At 49.8% G+C, this 19,228-nt stretch overlaps 1 long non-coding RNA gene across 2 annotated transcripts; it reads left to right on the top strand.

Annotated features, from left to right (window-relative positions):
• Positions 1–802: 802 nt before the first annotated feature.
• Positions 803–8,447, top strand: LOC124990124 (uncharacterized). Of its 2 annotated transcripts, none has more exons than XR_007109704.1 (3): positions 803–891; positions 4,007–4,048; positions 8,311–8,447. It is a non-coding gene; the product is annotated as an uncharacterized LOC124990124 (long non-coding RNA). The 2 variants fall into 2 exon arrangements; XR_007109705.1 differs by lacking the exon at positions 803–891 and adding an exon at positions 1,808–1,910.
• The last annotated feature ends 10,781 nt before the right edge of the window (positions 8,448–19,228 follow it).

Below are 19,228 nucleotides of genomic sequence, written 5' to 3'. Positions count from 1 at the left end.
GGGCAAGAGGTAGAGGACTTCCGGAGAGAACTAATGGGGACCTTCAAGTGCGGGCGGGAAGACCCTGCTAGTGTGTTCAGAATAAGAGAGGGGACCTGATATAGGGGGAGAACAACTAGACTTGGTAGGAATAGGGGCCGGGTGCCTTTGGGATGGAGCGTTGGGATTTTCTGTGATTATTAGGATGAGGGGACCCTTGCATGAATTGGGACACGAGGTTTTCTTAATAGTTAGAGAAGGCTTCGGGATAGATGCAGAGAATTTGCAGCCGGTCCGAAATAGTGAGGGAGCCGGGCAGTTGATTGGGGGCATAGAGTATGCTACAGAGAATAGGTAGGGGACTCCTACCGTGTTCCCCTAATTGCTAGAGCAGCCACTGGGAGAGGACTCAAGAAACTCTGCAACTGGCTTTAGAATAGGGAAGGAGGACCTGGACTTGGGAAGGACAGTAAGGCTACTACTACCCTGAATAGGGGTATAGGAGACACTGCAGAAAATGGAGAGAGGGAACCCTGGGTGGTGGTGGGGAAACTGTATTCTCCAAAAATTCTGCGGTAGCCCCCAAGATTGGGAGTGGGAAATAGCAACCGGCCTCAACAAGGGGGACTGTGAATGAAGGGACAGAGGGTCCCCTGAACAGGCAGGAGGAGCCTGGGCTGAGTGTGAGGGGCAGAGAACACCTAAGCTGGATTCTGTATACTGGGATCAGCTATGTAATTTGCTGGCTGAATGACCTTGGACAAGTTCTGTCCTCCCATTCTAGCTTTTCTGTTTGAACCGTGAGGGGGTCTTGCCTTAGGGACCACCTGCAACTCCAGAACCCAGCTGCCCCAGAAGCTTTCACATTGCCGGGTGGGGTGAATCAGAGGGGAGCCCACATATTGCCTATGGGTAAGACAACTGCTTTCCCACAACTAGGAAAATCCATCTCTCTCGTCTCCGTTTCACATCTCCTCTGTCTCAACTTTTCATGTCCCAACCCCCACAACAGACAAGCTGACACCTCCCCAGGCATCCCTTCTCGCTCCCAAGGAAGTGGTGGGATGCTTTCATACTACTCAAGTCCCTCACCCCCATGAGCCCTAATGGGGAGTCAGGCAGAAAAGGGGCTTGGATTTGGGGGCTCTGCAACTGCTTTGTTATGGGGCTCTTTCTTGGTTTTGCTTCATGTCAGATGCATTGGGAGTGGGGGTGGCACTGCGGCTGGCACTTTAGCATCAGTGACAGAGCCTGCTCCTGGTTGGGGACAAAGGGGTTAATCTCTGCCTTTGTCTTTACCTTGGAGAGGAGGGAGGGGTGCCAGCTGTCTCTTGCCTGGTTCTTGTGCTATGCAGATAAGAACTGATGAGGGGGTGGGTGAGTGGTCCAGAGAGTTGGGAACCAGGGACCTACTCCCGGATGTTCCGTTAGGGGTCCAGTTCCCTATCTTCTGGGTAGTTCTCCCCGTGAACTTGACCTGTACTCCTTTTTCATTGGGAGTCGAAAGGACCCCCAGGGGTGCTATAAGCCTCTGGAAGTCAGTGTAGACTCCCCTCCCAGATCTGAATCTTCCTCAGGCAGTTATTTCAACCCCCACTGCACCCCCAGCTTATCCTCTTTTTCCTTCTGTTAGGATCCCCAGGACAGAGACAGATCCCCCCAGAAAAAAACACTTCCAGTTCCTTTCTCTTTCCCAGGCCCCTGGTGTTAGGCAGACCCTCAGAGCTGGGGAAGTGCTGGTGCTGTTCCTTTAACCACGTTTTACTGGAAGGAGAGTGCGCTGGGAGCAGGGAAGAGGGGGAAGGGAGTTCCTGGCTTTGCATGGAGAAGCAGAACATGATGAAGCAGTTTTCCCCCACTTAAAGGTCCAGTCATGCTTTGGTTTGCAGGGGGCAGAGGGGCTGGTTTGCAGGTGATGCTGGGAGGATGAGGTGAGTGACGGGTCTGAGACATTGGAGAAAGTCCTCGGATGGAGGGGTGCTTGGCCAGGACCCCCTGCTGTCACATGACTCCGCGATTCTTTTTCATTCTGCTTGGAAATTGGCCATTTGATCCTTGTTCCTTTGAGTCTCGTAGTTGTCTGCATGATGCAGATACTTGTTCTGGGTGTGGGAAGGCTGGTAGCAGCTGACAGAAAGGAAGGATGATGGGAGGGATGGAGATAAAATGGGAGGGGGCAAGGTAGATTTGTTAGGGCCAGGGACCACAGTCATCAGATTGCAGCCACCTACAGATTCCAAGACCCAAGTGTGATTTTTATAGCTGAAAAATTGGCATGAGAGCTGAACCCCTGAAGTCATTCCCCCAAAAGACCCTTCAGGCTCACCTCCAGAAAGCCATCCTTGGCCTCCTGCCCCATTCTGTATTTAGTTAATTGTCCCCTTCTGAATGTTCCCCAGCGTTAATTCTTATCATTGCATGCTCTATGTCGTTGTGATGAATGAGTGAATGAATTCCATTAGTCCTCCAGACAAACTTTCAGTCTAGAGGGAACTAAGAATAATTCTGCCCTGAGTCCTTGCGCCTCAAATCACTTTCACCTTCTTTCTTATGGTTCTCACCACTTGGAAGTCAGTAGAACAACATATTTTTTCCTCCATCCCTCCATCCCTCCCTTCATTGCTTATTGAGCACCTGTTACGTGATCGGCACACTCTAAATTTGAGATTATAAAATCCCACAAGCACCTAAAATTGTCTCTCTGGATTCTTGAGTCCTTCCCAAATCCCAACCTATCATTTCCTAAGGCACTTTCAGGATGATCATAAGTGCTATGGTTTGGATCTTGAATGCCACTGAAAGACCCATGTATTAAAGACTTGCTTCCCAGGGTGGTGCTATTGGAAGGTGTGGCCTAAATGCAATGCCAGCTAGTCCTGGTACTCTGGACTACAAGTCCAAGATGAGCCTCAGCAACTTAGCAAGACCCTTCCTCAAAAAAATTGTAAGAAGTGGGGGCTGGGGATGTACCTCAGGGATTAAGTGCCCCTGGGTTCAATCCCCAATCTGGGGGAAGTGGCATGGAGTGGGTAATGGGAGGTCTTTAGGCATTATGGGCATGTTTCCTAAGAGGACTGTGTGACTCCAGTCCCTTTCTCTTTCTGTCCTTTGTTTCCTAATTGTGAGGTGAGCAGTTTTGCCTCACCACAGGCCCAAAGCAATGGGGCCAACTGTGAATTGGAACCTCCAGAACTGAGAACCCAAAGAAACCTTTTCTCTTTATAAATTGATTGTCTCAGGTGTTTATTAGAGTAACAGACAGCAAACTAATATAATAGGTATTCCCCTAGAATGAATAAAACCATAACATCCATGAGACGTTGCTGCCACTCACTTCATTCATTCCACATTGATGGGATTAGACCCCATAATGAGTGCTGGGAACTCAGAAATGAGACTCCAGTGAGATGGACTCCTTTTCCTCCCTTGTGTACAGCAGAGAGAACTCACCTTATTTTCTTTGGTGCCTCCTCAAACCTCCTCACTTGTCAGGGATCATTGTTCCTCTTTTATAGTCAAATAAAGTGAAGCCAGAGTAAGGGAGTGGGTCATCTAAGTTAGTGATAGCCCAGAGCCCAGTGTCTCAAATCATCCAAGCCTAAGCTCATACTGAACACACAGCATGGAAACCAATTTCTCTTGTGCAGTAGAGGCCTCTGTAGTCAGAGGATAGTGGAATGGGAAGTCCCCTGAAAGGGAATGAGCTGGGATTTCTGGTGCTGGGATTGGGGAAGGGGTCTGGCCTCTGACAGTTTGCTCAGCTGAGGTTCCCTGTGATGCATGACTCAGCATCAGCACATCCCGTGTTTTGTTTTGGTACTAGAGAATTGAACCCAGCACTTTGTGCATACCAGGCGCACATTCTATCACTGAGCTGCACCCCAACCCCTCAGCCCATCCTATCTGAGGGTGTACTCCCTGGCCCGGGCACTCTACACCACTGTATCCTTTGTGAGGAACAGCACATGACCTCTGCTAGGGGTGCATTTGCTAAACTTCATTCTCTTTTCTTGCTTTTTCTCCATAGGACTTGATTTTATTTTTCCTCCTTGACTTCTCCCACTACAAGGTAAGTTTCATAAGGGCGGGGATTTTTGTCTCTCTTATCCACAGCTACTTTCCTCAGTGCTTGGAATAGTGGCTGGCATACAGCAGGTGCTTAACAAATACTTGTAGGATGACTGCAAGGCTCTGCCTGATCATGTGTGATCAGGCTGGTGATCACCCGGTATTTCAGCACCAGGCCATGGACAGTTCCCAGCCTGCTCAGCCCTGGGAGGGAGGCCACCAAGAGGGTGTCTGGGGAAGGGAGTCCTGAAAGTCCCCAGACTGAAGCCTGCTAGCCCCAGCTGTGTGGTCACCTTTGCCAAGGCTCAAGCCCTGTCCACTGCTCTGCCTGCAAACTCACCCACTCCTTGAATTGCCTCTTCGGTTTAGCAGTTCTTTCTACTTATCTGTGAAGCGCTGAGCCTGTCTCCCCTCTCTCCCTCTAGTGGTCATGGTGCCCCACATTCTCTGCCTGTCCTTCCTTTGCCCTGCCTTCTCCACTTTCTCTTTCCCTTCTCCTTCCGGCTCCATCATATGCCTTCTCCCCGAGTTTCTCTGTCCTCTTATCCCTTCCCTCCTCTCCTCCCCCTCCTCCTCTTTCTCCTTCCCCTCCTTAAGCATGCCCTCTTTTTGCCTGGTTTGAGTCCGATGTGTAGTAAAGGGGAGGCAGCCTCCCTACCCCTCCTCCCTTTAGGAAGCAAACATCAAAGACTGAACTACCCGCAGTTTTGCATAAACCTCCCCCTCCTAGGTTCCACCCACGTACTTAACCACAGGGGACTGCCTGCAGGAGCCCTGCCCAGCCCCACATCTGCTGCTCTGGGACTGCACAGTGTGGGAAGCTGAATCCTGCCCCAAAGGCCAGGAACTGGTGGGTGGATTCACAGGTTTGCTCCAGCACTTGTTGTGGGCAACTGTGGTTGAATGATTCTTGGCCTGTGGTTTGATCCCAAGAAGGGGACTGAGAGAGTTCATTGGTCTTTCCTAAGAGACCCTTATCTCATAACTGAGTGGGACTTGCTGATCACACATGATCACACATGCATGATCACATGTTGTACTTTCGTTATCCAGACCAAGAGGCTAAGTAGCAATAGGAATAAAGGCTCTCATCTAAGGAAGGGAGAAGATGCCTCTGCTTTATGCCTGGCCTCTCATCCCTGCAACTGTATTTAGTAGATATGGCTACTATCCCTACTTCATGGTTTGGGAAATAAAGGCTCAGAAAGGTTGAGTCACTTGTCCCAGGTCACACAGCTAGCAAGTGAAGCAGCTGGGATTTGAACCTAGTTTTGATGGGCTTTCCAGTATGTAGGCTCAAGCATAAGACTGCCATCATGTGTCACATTCACTGGGGTCCTAACACTCTCCCAGTTCCATTAGAACTGACCGGAAGCTTTGCCGTAGGGGTTACTTCTGATAACTTGATGGAAGCATGGGGAGCTGAGAACTAGCTCTGGGTTTTTTCCCAGGTTCTTATCCTTTCTCTAGGTTGTTCTGGGGGGAGGAGGGAGGGAGACTTTCCAGGCAATATAGTCAGGAAGTTGAAATGATGATCAACTCAACTTTCTGGATATCCATGGCTAAGGAGTCAGATAAGTAGAAAGCAGTCACGGAATGATGATTGATAGTTACAGTGTAAACCTGAGTCATCAAGAAAACAGTTTTGGCAGCCTCTATGTGGTGAGCACCTGCTGCTGTGCTCTCTCTGCTTACATATGTGGTTTCTTCAGTGGCTCTGCCAGGTATGCAGGATCATCCGTCTCTATGGAGTAGGACATTTGAGATCAGAGAAAGTGACCTGCCAAGGTCACAGGATAAGGTACTGGAGGGGCTGTGGCCAGGTTCTAGTGATGCTTCATCTCTCTGCTACAGGAGAAGAAAATCAGTCCATTTTAGAAAGATTCTATGCCAAAGAGTTTAGATTGAAATGTTGGGACTTGAGATAATTAACAGATGGATAAAAATTCATTCCTCATGGCCAATGTTGGCAGGTCAACAAGGCATGACTGGGTTCTAAAGGAGGCTCTTACAAGTAAGGGGACCCAGCCAGGCACAGTGGCACACAGCCATAATCCCAGCAACTCAGGAGGCTGAGGCAGGAGGATCACAAGTTCAAGACCAACCTCAGCAATTTAGGGAGGCCTTCAGCAACTTAGCAAGACCCTGTCTAAAAACAAAAATAAATAAATAAAAAGGACTAGAGGTGTAGCTAAGTGGTAAAGTACCCCTAAGTTCAATCCCCAGAACAACGACAACAACAAAAAGTGGACCCATCTCCAGGCTCAGTGGACATGAAGGACATGAAACTTGCCCTTCTCAGGGGCAGCTGTCCTGTGGCCCACCCCTCTGCAGTTAGGTGGTATGAGGACATACAGGGCCTGGAGCAGCCTGCCATCACCCAAAGGTGGCAGATGCCAGCATGGAGAATTGTGCCAAGAAAGTTTCTGCAACCTCTGCCTCAACCCTGATCCAGGCACTTGCTGTGGTCAGAAAATTGGCAGGAACTCAGAGTGGGCCTGGACCAGGGACCCGTCACACTCACCAGAGCAGGCACTCTGCTCCTGCCTTCCAGCCTCTGGAGAGGATCGTGGTTAGTGGTGGAGGAAGCTGACCTTGAGGCCTTGCTGTCTGTGAGGGGGAGTTCGTAGACATAATGGGTGTTTTACATATATGTATATTTTTCTAATTAATTTTTGCAGTGCTGGGGACTGAACCCAAGTGGGAGACAAGTACTCTACCACTGAGCTAGACCCTTAGCCCAAACTTTTTTTTTTTGGGGGGGGGGTGCTGGGGATCAAACCCACGGCCTTGTGCTTACAAACCCATACTTTTTAAATATATATAATTCTGTTTCAGTGCTGGTCGCCGGTGTGAATTCTCAAGCGCGCCCCACTCCTCCATCATTTGACTCAGAATCTCTGGGGGTCGTGCCTTCTGAGACTGTGTCCCTAGAAAGGAACAGCAACCTATCTGTCCTCAGTTAACTTCCCAGGCCTACTGATTGAACTCCTGCTGTTAAATCTTTTTTTCAAAAATATTTTTAGTTATAGACAGATACAATACCTTTATTTCATTTGTTTTTATGTGGTGCTGAGGATCGAACCCAAGGTCTCACACATGCTAGGCAAGCGCTCTACCACTGAGCCACCACCCCAGCCTAAACCTTTTACATACATAATTTCAATTAGTCTCCACACAACTCTCAGCAAAGTTGGTAAGTTGAGTCCTGAAGTGGTTTAAATCACTTGCCAAGCACAAGACACATGCTCAGTGGTAGAGCACTTATCTAGTGTGGACAAGGCCCTAGGTTTGACCCCCAGCATCCAAAAAAATCACTTTTCAAATATAGAACTAGGATTCAAAACTTCAGAGACTGGCTCTGAAATGCACCGGGTCCCCCTTGAGGACTGGCCCTCTCCTGAAATGCCTTCCTCATCCTCCATGACATCTCCTGCCTGGTGCTGGGTACCCTGCTCATTACCTGTGTGCACACCTAGTTCCTAGCTGATGGCTTGAGCTAATGGAATCCCTGGTGCCTGTGCCTTCTGACCCCAGCTAGACCAAGAGTCCCCATGAGAGCAGGAAGTGGTTCTTTTACCTGAGCAGTGGATGAACAAATGGAAGGACATAAACACCTGAGGCATAGATAAGAATGTTCCCTGGTGGTAGCTTTGGAGGAGGCAGGGGTGGACAAGAGGACTGGTGGGCCCTCCCCTGTGGAACTCTCTTCTACCTTCCAGTCCTGCCCCCATGAAAGTCTTGATTCTGCCACATCTTCTTGCATGCTGGGCTTCCTGTCTGAAATCCATTCCTTTGTCCAGTGTTCACAGAACTCCTTTTCATTTCTTAAATATTCCACATTTCCTCCCTCTTCAGAGTGCTTTCACTGATGCCCAAGGATCTGACAGCTGCTTCCTTTGGGCGCTCACATCCTCCTGCCTATCCTTCACTAGCCTGGCACTGTATTCATCTTCTAACATGGACAAGAGCCCTGTTAGTCAACGGTGTGTCCCTAGGGCTTAGATCCAGACTGCTAGAGTGTGTCAAATGAATAAATACCAGTCGGCAGTGACTTCCCATCGGCTGTGCTCCATGTCATAGATCTAATTATAAGTCATCTTGGGCTGCATTGCACAGCCCGAGTTGAAGAAAACTGGTTTCATAGGACCAGAGACATCAGTTGTGTAAATGAAGAAACTGAGACCGGAGAGGTCAGTGGCAGGTCTGAAGCAGCCAGGGCTTTCAGTGTAGCTTACAGCTGCCTTGTTTCTGATTCTGCAGCTGGAGCTCCGAGAGGCAGGAACCAAGACTTGGACGTTATATTCTGACTTGGCAGGACGCTTTTTCTCTTATCACCACCTCCTGGTGCTTCCAAGGTACCAGACACTTTATTTTTTTCCACCTGTTTGGATATCCACAAGGAGGAAGGAATAGTTATCTCCCTTTACAGATGAATAAACTGAGGTATAGAGAGGTTCCTTTATGTGTCTTTCGCTTTCTTTCACAAACTTATCCGGGTCTCATTGAAGAAAACGAGGTTCTGGAACTACAGAACCCGCCTCTCTGGCTCTGAATCCTGCCGAGCGCTCCACTTGACAGAATTGCAGTGGCAATAGCGCGCCCTGCAGGTGACTGCGGGCACGCCGACGTCACGGTCAGCCCCACCCCTCGGGCTGAAAAGGACCTAGCGCGCGCTCCTCCCACCAGTAGCAGGGTGCTGGCCAGTGTGCTGCTTTGGGCACCCATTGCTGAAGAAGGGGGATCTTTCTGCGGAACCGTGCCTTAAGCGTGGACATGGGTGAATCAGGTCTGAGCCTGTGTGTTGGCATTTGTGTGTCTGTGGACAGCAACCAAGGAGCTCTTCCAGGTCCCTTCCACCCTTGCAAAAATCATTTTCAGGCTGGCCAGGGAGGCTGAAGCAGGAGAATCACGAGTTCAAAACCAGCTTCAGCAACTTAATGAGGTCCTAAGCAACTCGGTGAGACCCTGTCTCTAAATAATATATAAAATGGGACTGGGCATGTGGCTCAGTAGTTAAATGCCCCTGGGTTCAATCCCCAACACCAAAAAGAAAAAAATATTTTCAGACTTCTTGACCTTGAGCAGGCACCTGAGCGCCCCACTTGACAGAATTGCAGTGGCAATAGCGCGCCCTGCAGCGACGGCTGATACCTTGCTTGCTGCATGGCTGGTGGTTGGGAACCAGCCTCTTCCTGGTGGACCAGGAGCTCTGCAGCCTGTGCTGCTGGTAGATGAGGTGTAGCCACGGAAGTAACAGATAACAGAAGTAGCTCACATTTATTAAGCACTTAATTGGTGAACTTTATGAAGTGCATTCACATTAGTCATGTCCCCAGGACAGGGTGTGTTCAGGGTTCTCAGCTGAAGTACAGGGACACGAAGCCCATCCCGTGCATTATTTCCACCTGATTCCAACCCCATTTGGTAGATACTGGTAATGCATTCCCAATTTACTGATGAAACCCCGAATCCATGAATAGTAACCAGTGCATGGTCACCCTGCTAACAAGTGACTGAAGCAGTAGTCCCCAGTATTACCTAATGTACTCCACGGAGAAGTGCTTGACCTGGAAGGCAGAATGGCAGAGAGGAGAAATGACAAGGACCTAACATGAATAATAGATACCACAAACTGAATATCCACTAACTGCTGGGTGCTGCCCTAAGGGCACTCCATGCATCATTTATACTCCTGACAGCTGCCTTATACTGTAGATTTTGTTATTTGCATTTTGTTATTTCTATCATTTTCAAAGATGAGGCTGAGAGAGGTCTTCTGATATACCTTAAAAAGCTGTTAGTTTAAAAACCTAGAACTTTTAGATCCAACAGTGGTGCACTGTACTTGCCTGTATGTCAGTATTAGTAGGACCTCACAGTCTTTTTTTTTTTTTTTTTGCTTCTTCTTTTTTGGTAGCAGGGCTTAAACCAAGGGGTACTTAACCACTGAGCCTCATCCCACCCTTTTTTTTTTAAATATTTTTTTAGTTGTTGATGGACCTTTATTTTATTCTTTTATTTATATGCGGTGCTGAGAATCGAACCCAGTGCCTCATACATGCTAGGCAAGCGCTCTACCACTGAGCCACAACCCCAGCCCCTCATCCCACACTTTTTATATTTTATTTTGCAACAGGATCTCGTTAACTTGCTGAAGCTGACTTTGAACTTGTGATCCTCCTGCCTCAGCCTCTCCCAAGTCACTGGATTATAGGCATGTGCCACTGCATCCGGTCAAGTTGACCTTCTTGACACTCTTTGACTTTACGTTGGGCGAGCTGGGTTTGAGTGCTGATCCAAATTATCTGTGACTTGAACGTGGTTTGACCAACTTTCCTAGGCCTCGTTTTTCCACTAGTAAAGTGTAGAAACTAGGCAATTCCTAATTCTTATCACCAGGGTGTCTTCAGTTTTTTTTTTTTTTTTTTTTTTTTTTTCAGTACTAGGGATTGAACTCAGGGTTGCTCTACCACTGAGCTACATCCTCAGTTTTTTTTTTTTTTTTTATTTAATTTTATTTCTTTACTTTGACACAGGGTCTCACTAAGTTCCTGAGATCTCAGTAAGTTGTCCAGGCCGACCTCAAACTTGGATCCTCCTGCCCAGTGCCCCTAGTTGCTGACATTAAAGATGTGCATCTCTGTGTTCAGCCCTCTGAGAATTTCCTTCCTTTTTTCCTCTTTCCTTTCCTCCCTCCCTCCTTCCCTCCCTCCCTTCCTTCCTTCCTTCCTTCCTTCCTTTCCTTCCTTCCTTCCATCAAACTTAGGCTATATAAATGCTCTACCACTGAGCTACACTCCCAGCCTTGAGAAATTCTAATGAGCATAAATCTGCCTCCTCACTCAGATCCTTGGCACTACATGTGTGAAGGGGAACAGCCACCTCTAAACATCAGCATTCGCCGAATGGTCCAGAGCCACCCTCTGAGGTCAGACCAACCCAAAGCTGAATGCCAGCACTCCTGCCTCCCAGCGGGGCTCCTTAGGCAAGTGACCTCTCTTTTCTGTGCCTCAGTTTCTTCCTCTGTAAAATGGAGTGCTAATTGTACGAGCTGCATTTGGGAATCATGCCAAAATAATTGGGGGCTTAGAAAATTCTCAGTAAACAAAGGTGGTCCCCATTGTGCCTACAGCACCATTCTCGATGCTGGGGAAGTTCCTGAACCTTGGCCCCTGACTCCCCTCCAGGCCCTGGGACCAAGATGGTGTTGGGGAGAGGAAGGAGAGTCGGAGTCCTGCTGAGACAGTGGAGGGTCCAGGTTTGGGTCTCAAGTAGCCCCCACCCCTGAGACTTTATGTGCTCCCAGCTCGGCCCAGGTGGCCTTAACAGGTGTTCTCACACATCCCTGCTTAGCAGCAGCCCCTGGGGAGGATCAGTGAGGACAGAGAAATGGTGTCAGGACTACTGCATGGCATGCCAGGGGCCACAACTTACCATGGCCTCGTGGTTCGAGATGAGACAACTGAAGTGGCCACGTGCTCCGGGCTTTACGAGGTGTGCTGCTCCTTTACGAGGAGTGGCGTGGTACCAGGCCTTGGCTACAACCAGGGACTTGACTCCTGTGGACCTGGGGGTGAGCTGCAAGCAGCCAGATGCTCCCAAACTGCAAGTTGTGTGGGTGATTCTCCAGGGGCATAAGACCCCCAAATGTCAAAAGAATTCTTGATTTAGGAGGCGAAGAACTGGCTTCCAGACCTCCTTTATCCCTTTCTCCCTTCCTGTCGTCGTGCAACACACAGGTGGGACCTGTTTCAGGCCCATCTCCCTACTGGAAATATAGCCCTGAAGAAGATGGGCTTCTAACTCCTCTTGTCCAGAACCCCAGTAAGTACAAGGCCGATTTTACAAGAACCAATAGAGGGGCCAGTCCTGGGACCGCAGGAGCCTCAAACCTGGAGCTCCTGGCCTGTGTATGGTGGGAGGCAAGTTGGAAGACAGCAGATGAGTCTCTGCTCAGTGCTTGTGACCTTGGGAAGACTTGCAGCCTTGCTGAGCCACAGTTGCCCTCTTTCCCATGAGCTGGTGGCACCACTTCTCAGGAAGGGGCAAGAGTGGAAGAGATGAGCCGGGTGTGGTGGTGCACACCTGTAACCTGAGCAGCTCAGGAGACTGAGGCAGGAGGATTGCGAGTTCAAACCCAGCCTCAGTAACTTAGCAAGACTGTGTCTCAAGAAATGAAAAGGACTGGGGATGCGGCTCAGTGGTTAAGGGTTAAGTGCCCCTGGGTTCAATACCCAGTACCAAAAAAAAAAAAAAAAAAAAAAAGAAGAGATGAGGGCCTGTCTTGGATCCTGGCCCCTGCAGACGGACTTCCACCAAATGCCGAGCTCAGTGCAGTGCTCTCTCCCCTTCTCTGGAGCCAGAAGGGCTCCTATTTAAAATGAGCCAGGGAAAAGAGCACTGGTGTGAGAATTGGACATCTGACCCTCGTCCCCACTCTGTCTGGACTTACCAGGTGACCATGACATGTCCCAAGGGCCTAAGTTTCCCACTACACAGAGGAGACCAGGCTGCCCATTCTGCCATGAGCAAATGCATACAGGTGGGGGAAGTGCCAAGAAAGGTGAGCAGTCAAGGCAGGGGGGGCACTTCCTCGAGGAGGTGGCATAGCTGAGGACTGAGCAGTGGGCTCCCTGGGTATGATGGAGGAGGTTGGAAGTGGGGCTCCGGGAGGTTGGCTCCATTGCTCCGCACTCACTAACTAGTGCGTTAATGACAAAGATCAGGGCCTCTGGGGTTAGACGGATCCGAGGGTGAGTCCCCATCATCTTTGCTTCATCAGGGTCCCTAGGTAAGGATTTCACCTATTCAAGCCTCGTTATTTCCATCTGAGAAATGGGCTTAGTCATCATACCTCTTTCAAAAGGTTGTCAGATTCCTTCACGACTCCATTTCTATGAACTTTCTGGAATAAGCAAATCTAGAGGGACAGGAAGTAGATGAGAGTGGTTATGTAGAGCTGCAGGGGTGGGGTAAGGCAGTGGTGGGATGCTGGCTGAAGAGGGCGAGGCTTCCTTATGGGGTGAAGTCTTAGAATTCATGGTGGTGGTTGCACCGCAATCATGATGTGTTCATTATATCTCAATAAAGCTGTTTCCCCACCAAAAAAAAAAAAAAACAAGAAGTTGCCAGGAGGGTCAGAGGAGCTGCTTCATGCCTGGCACACCCTAAGTGTCCCTAAATGTTAGCTACTACTGGTGTTATTTGTTCCTGTTATTTGTCCCACCCTCCCCCAGAGAAGGCTGATAAGGTCTGGAAGGAGGAGAAGGGGCCCGCTGGCCAGGGGCTGGCTGGAGTCTCCAAGCAAGGTACATAACCTCCCTGAGACTCGGTTTTCTCATCTGCAGAATGGGGGTGATTTTCCAGGCATTGGCTACCTCTAGGGACACCAGGAAGTTCAGATGAGACCATGGGTCTAGCTGGATATAGAAACGAGGTTGAAGGTGGAGGAGCAGGGAGTGGGGGGTGGGGGTCATACATGTACACAGGGTAATGATGTTTGTCTCCTTCTGTTATTTTTCCTTCCCCACTGCAGTGTCCCTTTTGTCTACCCCTCAAGGGACTAGCTTCAGGCATCCACTCCTTGTGTCCTGAGTGTGGATTTCACTCAAGGCACTGCCTGGGGAATAGAGAGCAGGGACCCGTGTCTGAGGCTGCCTGGAGCTTAGAACCCCAGAGAAGGTTCTCCTGATGCTGGGTTGGAGGCCATCATGTCACCTCTGTGGGCCTGTTACCTGTCTGTGAAATCGGGACTACGTAGGACCCTCCTGTGGGCTTGTGCCGGGGCTCGCTGTGACTGGCATGGTGTCTATGCTTAGTACACCGAGAATCCTTATTTTATTTTATTTTTTGAGAAGCCTTATTCTCGATGGCTGTCATTAGGAGATCATCATCCAGTGGATGTCCTTTTGCACCCCGCCCCAGCTACCTTATCACACAGTGAGTTATGTCAGGGCCAAATCTCCCCAGTCTGCTCACCCTGTCAGCCTCCCCATGACAGGGCCTAGATGCTGCCCCCAACCTAAGGTGGCCGAGAGAAGCTCAAGAAGGCCCCGGCTCTCTTCTCTGTGCCTCTTTCTCCAAGTCCAGCCACAGAAGACACAACCCCTGTGGCCTGCAAGGACTGAAGCCTCCCAGCTACAGAGGAAGGTCACCAGGCCACCCCGCTGCTGGCCTCTCTGGGCTTCTGCTCTTCCTGCCGCGGGAGCCCAGCTCAGTATCTCCTGCTGCATTCCTCTCCCTCTGCAGAGCTGCCGCTGGCCCAGAACCCAGCCAGGGCCACCCCAGCCTCTGCAGCATCCCGTGCCACGCCGTGGGGACAGAAGATGGGGACCTGCTTCCCCAGCTCCAGCCCAGCAGCCGCAGTGCCTGATTGATGGCTCCCTCTGGGCTGTTTCCAGCAAAACTGCCTACACACCACTCCTGGGCCATTCCCGTCTGGGTCCCTGTTTGCAGACAGTCAGGTTGTCTCAGGCCACAGCGGGTACTGGGGACATCAGAGCAGGTGGTGGAGCGAGAAGGACAGGCTTCCATCCTAGCATTGCTGTGTTGGACTGGGCGGCCTGGAGTGGCTTGTGGGACCTCTCTGAACCTCAGTTTCCCCATCGGTACATTGTGGAATGACCTTGAAAGTGTCATCACTGATACCAGGCTTCTAATTTCCCATCGCTCCCTCCCGCCGCCCGGAGTCTTTGTGTTGGCACCGAGTTCTGTTTCAGGACGTTGGCAACCAAGGCAAGTAGGAGACAGGAGTGGGCGATGGGGGTGGTAGAGAAGTCCAGCTTTGGAGTCCAGGCCTTGGGCAGGACTCCTACCTCCCCCTAGGCCCGCTGCCTCCATTTCTGCGGCTCTGTGTCCTCATCCATAAGCTGGGGAGAGTCAGACCTGAGCTCTATCAGGTGAGACCAGACCCTGCATCCCCCAGCCTGGTTCCCAGAGGCTCTCCAGTCCCCATGGGGAGGATGGGGAATTGGCTGCTGGTGGGCAGTCTGTGGCCAAGGCAGCAGTGGTGGGGAACCTGGGATGGTATCTCCCGGTGATCTGCAGGATCCCAGCTCCGTGTGTGAGCAGGAAGAGGGGAGGTCAGAGTGGCCCCAACACGGGGTCTACAAGGGAGGGTGTGGGACTGTTAAAACCTTGACGATCTCTTTGCTCATCTGATCATCTTCCCAGCCAATATTTAGTCAGCATCTTCCCCCTGATGGCTCCCACATACCTGGAAAGGGTCAACCTAAGCACCTCCCAGGTACTAACTTGCTTTTATGATCACAGCACCTGTTTTCCTCATTTGGCACAGAGAGGTTAAGTAACTTGCCCAAGGTCACACAACCGATGAATGGTAGAACCAGGGTCTGAAACCAGATGGTCCTCAGAAGTCCCCAGGCCAAAACCTTTCCCTAGCTTGTTGTCAATCGCAGTACAAGGAGATCACTGGAAATGGTGAATACCCAAATCGTGATTGTTGATGACCTTGGCAATAGTGGGAAAATTCTAATATGTGTTTCACAGAGGAGGAAACCCAGACATAGAGAGATGGTGTCATTTTTCCAAGCAACAGCTAGTGGTGACAGTGCTGGCATTTGTTGAAATGGCCTCCAGGTTGAGAACAAGATTCTAGAAGATCAGAGAAGACAGTGGTAGCCTTTCTTTGGCGTCTGTCAGGCAAATGGTCAATAATAACGATGATAATAATAACTACTATTTTAGGAGCTTTAGTGTGTGTCAGGCACCATACTAAGCACTTCACATTCATACTCCAATCATACTTCACCATTATGCTATCAGGTAAGTGCTATGTTTTATAACCTTGTTTTATAGCTGAGAGAATAAAGGCTCAGAGAGGTTGTGTGACTTGCTCAAGATCACACAGCGATGACTTACAAATCAGGGTTTAATAATTGTTTTGGTTTTTTTGTGGTGCTGGGGATGGAACCCAGGGCCTCATATATGCTAGGCAAGTGCTCTACCACTGAGCTAAATTCCCAGCCCTAGGATTTAAATTTTTAAAATTATTTATAAATGGTTCAGAAGTCCAAAAACCAGGACCAGGGTTGTGACTCAGTGGCAGAGCACTTACATAGCATGTGTGAGGCACTGGGTTCAATTCTCAGCACCACATATAAATAAATAAAATAAAGGTCCATTGCCAACTAAAAAAGAAAACATTAAAAAAAAGTCCAAAAACCTTTGCACAAAGAATAGACAGTTCAAAGTCTTTCTCCTCCCCTTCTATCCCCAGCTACCCAGGTCCTTCCCAAGAGGCAACTGGGATGATTTGAGTCTCAAGATTCTTCTCAATGGGCTGGGGTTGTGGCTCAGTGGTAAAGCACTCACCTAGCATGTGTGAGACCTTGGGTTCGATCCTCAGCACCACATAAAATAAAATAAAGGTATTGTGTCTACCTACAAGTAAAACAAAAAAATTTTTTAAAAGTTTATTATTGATCCAAACTGTTTTTAATTCTTCTCCCAAAAACTTAAAAAAAATTTTTTTTTCTTTTTCCAAGCCAGTTTTTGTGTTCCCAAACCCAGTGTGTGCTGTTCATAGCCAGGTTTAAACGCAGGCCTGTGAGATGACTATCAGGGCTTGGGACAGAGGGTCCGCTATGACCTGGCGGAGGTGTGGGACCACCAGAGGCCTCAGTCCCCACCTGGAGTGCTCTTCCCTGTCCTGGGTCCTCTTCTCACTTCTCCCTGTCCCACAGGCTGGCTGGGCAGGCCGGCTGCCTGTCTGTGCTCCGAAGGCTGCAGCAGACTCGGACTCCGGTCCTCAGCGCTGGCTGGCTGTGAGGGACTGCGTCAGCTCAGGGAGGCGTCCCTTCAGCCCACGTGACACCTGTTCCATTGCCCCTCACAGAGGCAGCCTGATGTGGGGAAGCAGCCTCTGCAAAGGCAGAGGGGCCCGACTGAGCGGGCCCTGGGCGGGGCAGGAGCCTGGGCATGCGGGTGCAGGCAGGGCAAGGCAGGGGTGCCTCCTTTGGGGCAGGCAGACTTGAACTTGGACTCAAGTCCTTGCTGCACCCTTCCCCTTGGTTCCGCCTCCCTCAGGAGCCTTTGTTTTCTCTGAGGATTAAGAGACAAAGTGTCAAACTGCTTGGGGAATGTAGTAGCCCTCCCTGAGTGATAGCTGGGTTATTTTAATTATAGAGGCTCCCGGCTTATCCACTATCATAAACTCCCATCTGACTCCTGAAAAGCAGGCTCACCAGACCCAGGGAGCCTGGGCTCAGGACTCTTATTGCCCTTCCCACATGCAGAGGGAAGTGTGTGTGCCTTGAACTTACTTGGGTAGATAGATAGCAGAGACCCAGGACCCCACTCCACGCCCCAGGTAATCCTCCATGGGCGATCTAACAGGTCTCCCTCACTGGGAGACAGGACAGCAATGGATATGTGCACAAGTTTGGAGGGTGGTGGAGGGAGCTACCAGGAAGTAGAAGTGGACACAAGAAAGCACAGTGCCGGGAGTCAGGTGTCTGGGTCCATCTTTTCCCTACTCGGGAGCCTTGGGCCTGCCTAAGCCTCAGTTTCCTCCTCTATGAAATGGGCATGATCTTCTGTCCCCATGAACCTTGTGGGATTTGGGATACTCAGACGAGGAAATGCATGAGCCATTATTGGCCACCTGTAAAGCAGAGGTACTAAACAGGCAGTCACAGGCTGAGGACTAACGTGGTTTAGCCCCCAAAAGGCATTAAAAGGATTTCATTTGGAACTAGATAGTAGTGATGGTTGTACAACGTTGTGAATGTACTTAATGCCCCTGAACTGCACACATAAAAACGAGTGGAGATGGTATATTTTATGCAGTACATATTTTACACTTTTTTTTCCTTTTGAGAGAGGGTCTTACTTTATTGCCCAGGCTGGTCTTGATCTGGTAGGCTCAAGTAATCCCTCTATCTCAGTCTCCCAAGTACCTGGGACTTACAGGTACATGCCATCATGCTGACTTTTTTTACATAATTTTTTTTTAATATGGGGGGGGGGAGTATTTGAAGCAATTGCCCTGTTTGTCAGAAAAACAGCTCACCTTTTTTTTTTTTTTTTTTTTTAATATAAACCGGGAATTGAACCCAGGAATCCAGGGATACCTAACCACTGAGCCACATCCCCAGTCCTTATTTTTTATTTTGAGACAGGGCCTTGCTAAGTTGCCCAGGCTGGCCCTGCGCTTGTGATTCTCCTGCCTCAGCCTCCCAAGTTGTTGGGTCTAGGAGGTGAGCCAGCACACCCAACTAACAGCTCATTTTAAGGACCTCAGTAAGGGCAACTTGGAAGAACTTAAGACGTGGGTGGGGTGTGAATGTACTAAACCCATGACCCGGAACTAGAGGATGTGCTCTTTGGAGGGAACTGGAACTTTGGAGCTGGCCCAGCCACTGCAAACCCAGGCCTCTTCTCATCTTTCAGTGCTTCCCCTTGGCGGGACCTAAGGACCAGTTGGCAAGGGAGCTTGGGAAATGTAGTTTGCAGAGGTGAACCCTCGGGAAACTGAGTAGGGCGGAGGGAGGACAGCAAATGGGTCTGCGATCACGAGGCAAATGATCAAATGACTGGAATCGTTGTCACTGTTAAACAACTGGGCAGTTTAGCATTAAAATCTGAATTTCTAGCTCCTGAAATACCAAAGGCTCCTTTGGGTCCACCATCACAGTGGGGAAAGGAAAGGAAGATGGGGTGGTCTTGAATGTTTGGAAGACCCATCTCTGCCTAGTCGTGCTGTGGCCTTGGGGAGCCTTGCTGAGGAAACCTGAGCAGCCTATACAGGGTCACAGTGTTCTGTCCAGCACTCGCCAAGGAGGGAGGAGCTCTTTGTCCTTTGGAAAGAGGTAAGGGGAGAAGCCATGAGGATCCTGAGCTGGGTAGACTGAGCAGGCAGGACCAGGGGAGCCAGCCAGGCACAACTGACCACTAGAGGGCGCCCCGGCGCTCTAACTTTGTGGTGACTGGCTGGTTCCTTGGGGGTTTCGTTTGTTTTCATTTTCTTTCTGAGGCTGCCAGGCCTTGTGTTCAGACCTCATCTTCCACAAATGCCGCACGTGTAATCTCATCTTGGAGGAATAGGTGGGAGAAGCTGGGAATTCCCTGGGAACATGCCTGAGAGGGATACGGAAGCACTGGGGAAGGGTCTCAGACCTGCCCCAGGTGGCGTGTTGAATCTTTTAAGCTTTTTTCG

The sequence above is a fragment of the Sciurus carolinensis genome, chromosome 8 (genome assembly GCF_902686445.1).
Source record: "Sciurus carolinensis chromosome 8, mSciCar1.2, whole genome shotgun sequence".
NCBI lineage: Eukaryota > Metazoa > Chordata > Mammalia > Rodentia > Sciuridae > Sciurus > Sciurus carolinensis.
Note: the sequence above shows the minus strand (reverse complement) of the source record. Positions and strands in the feature narration are given on the sequence as shown.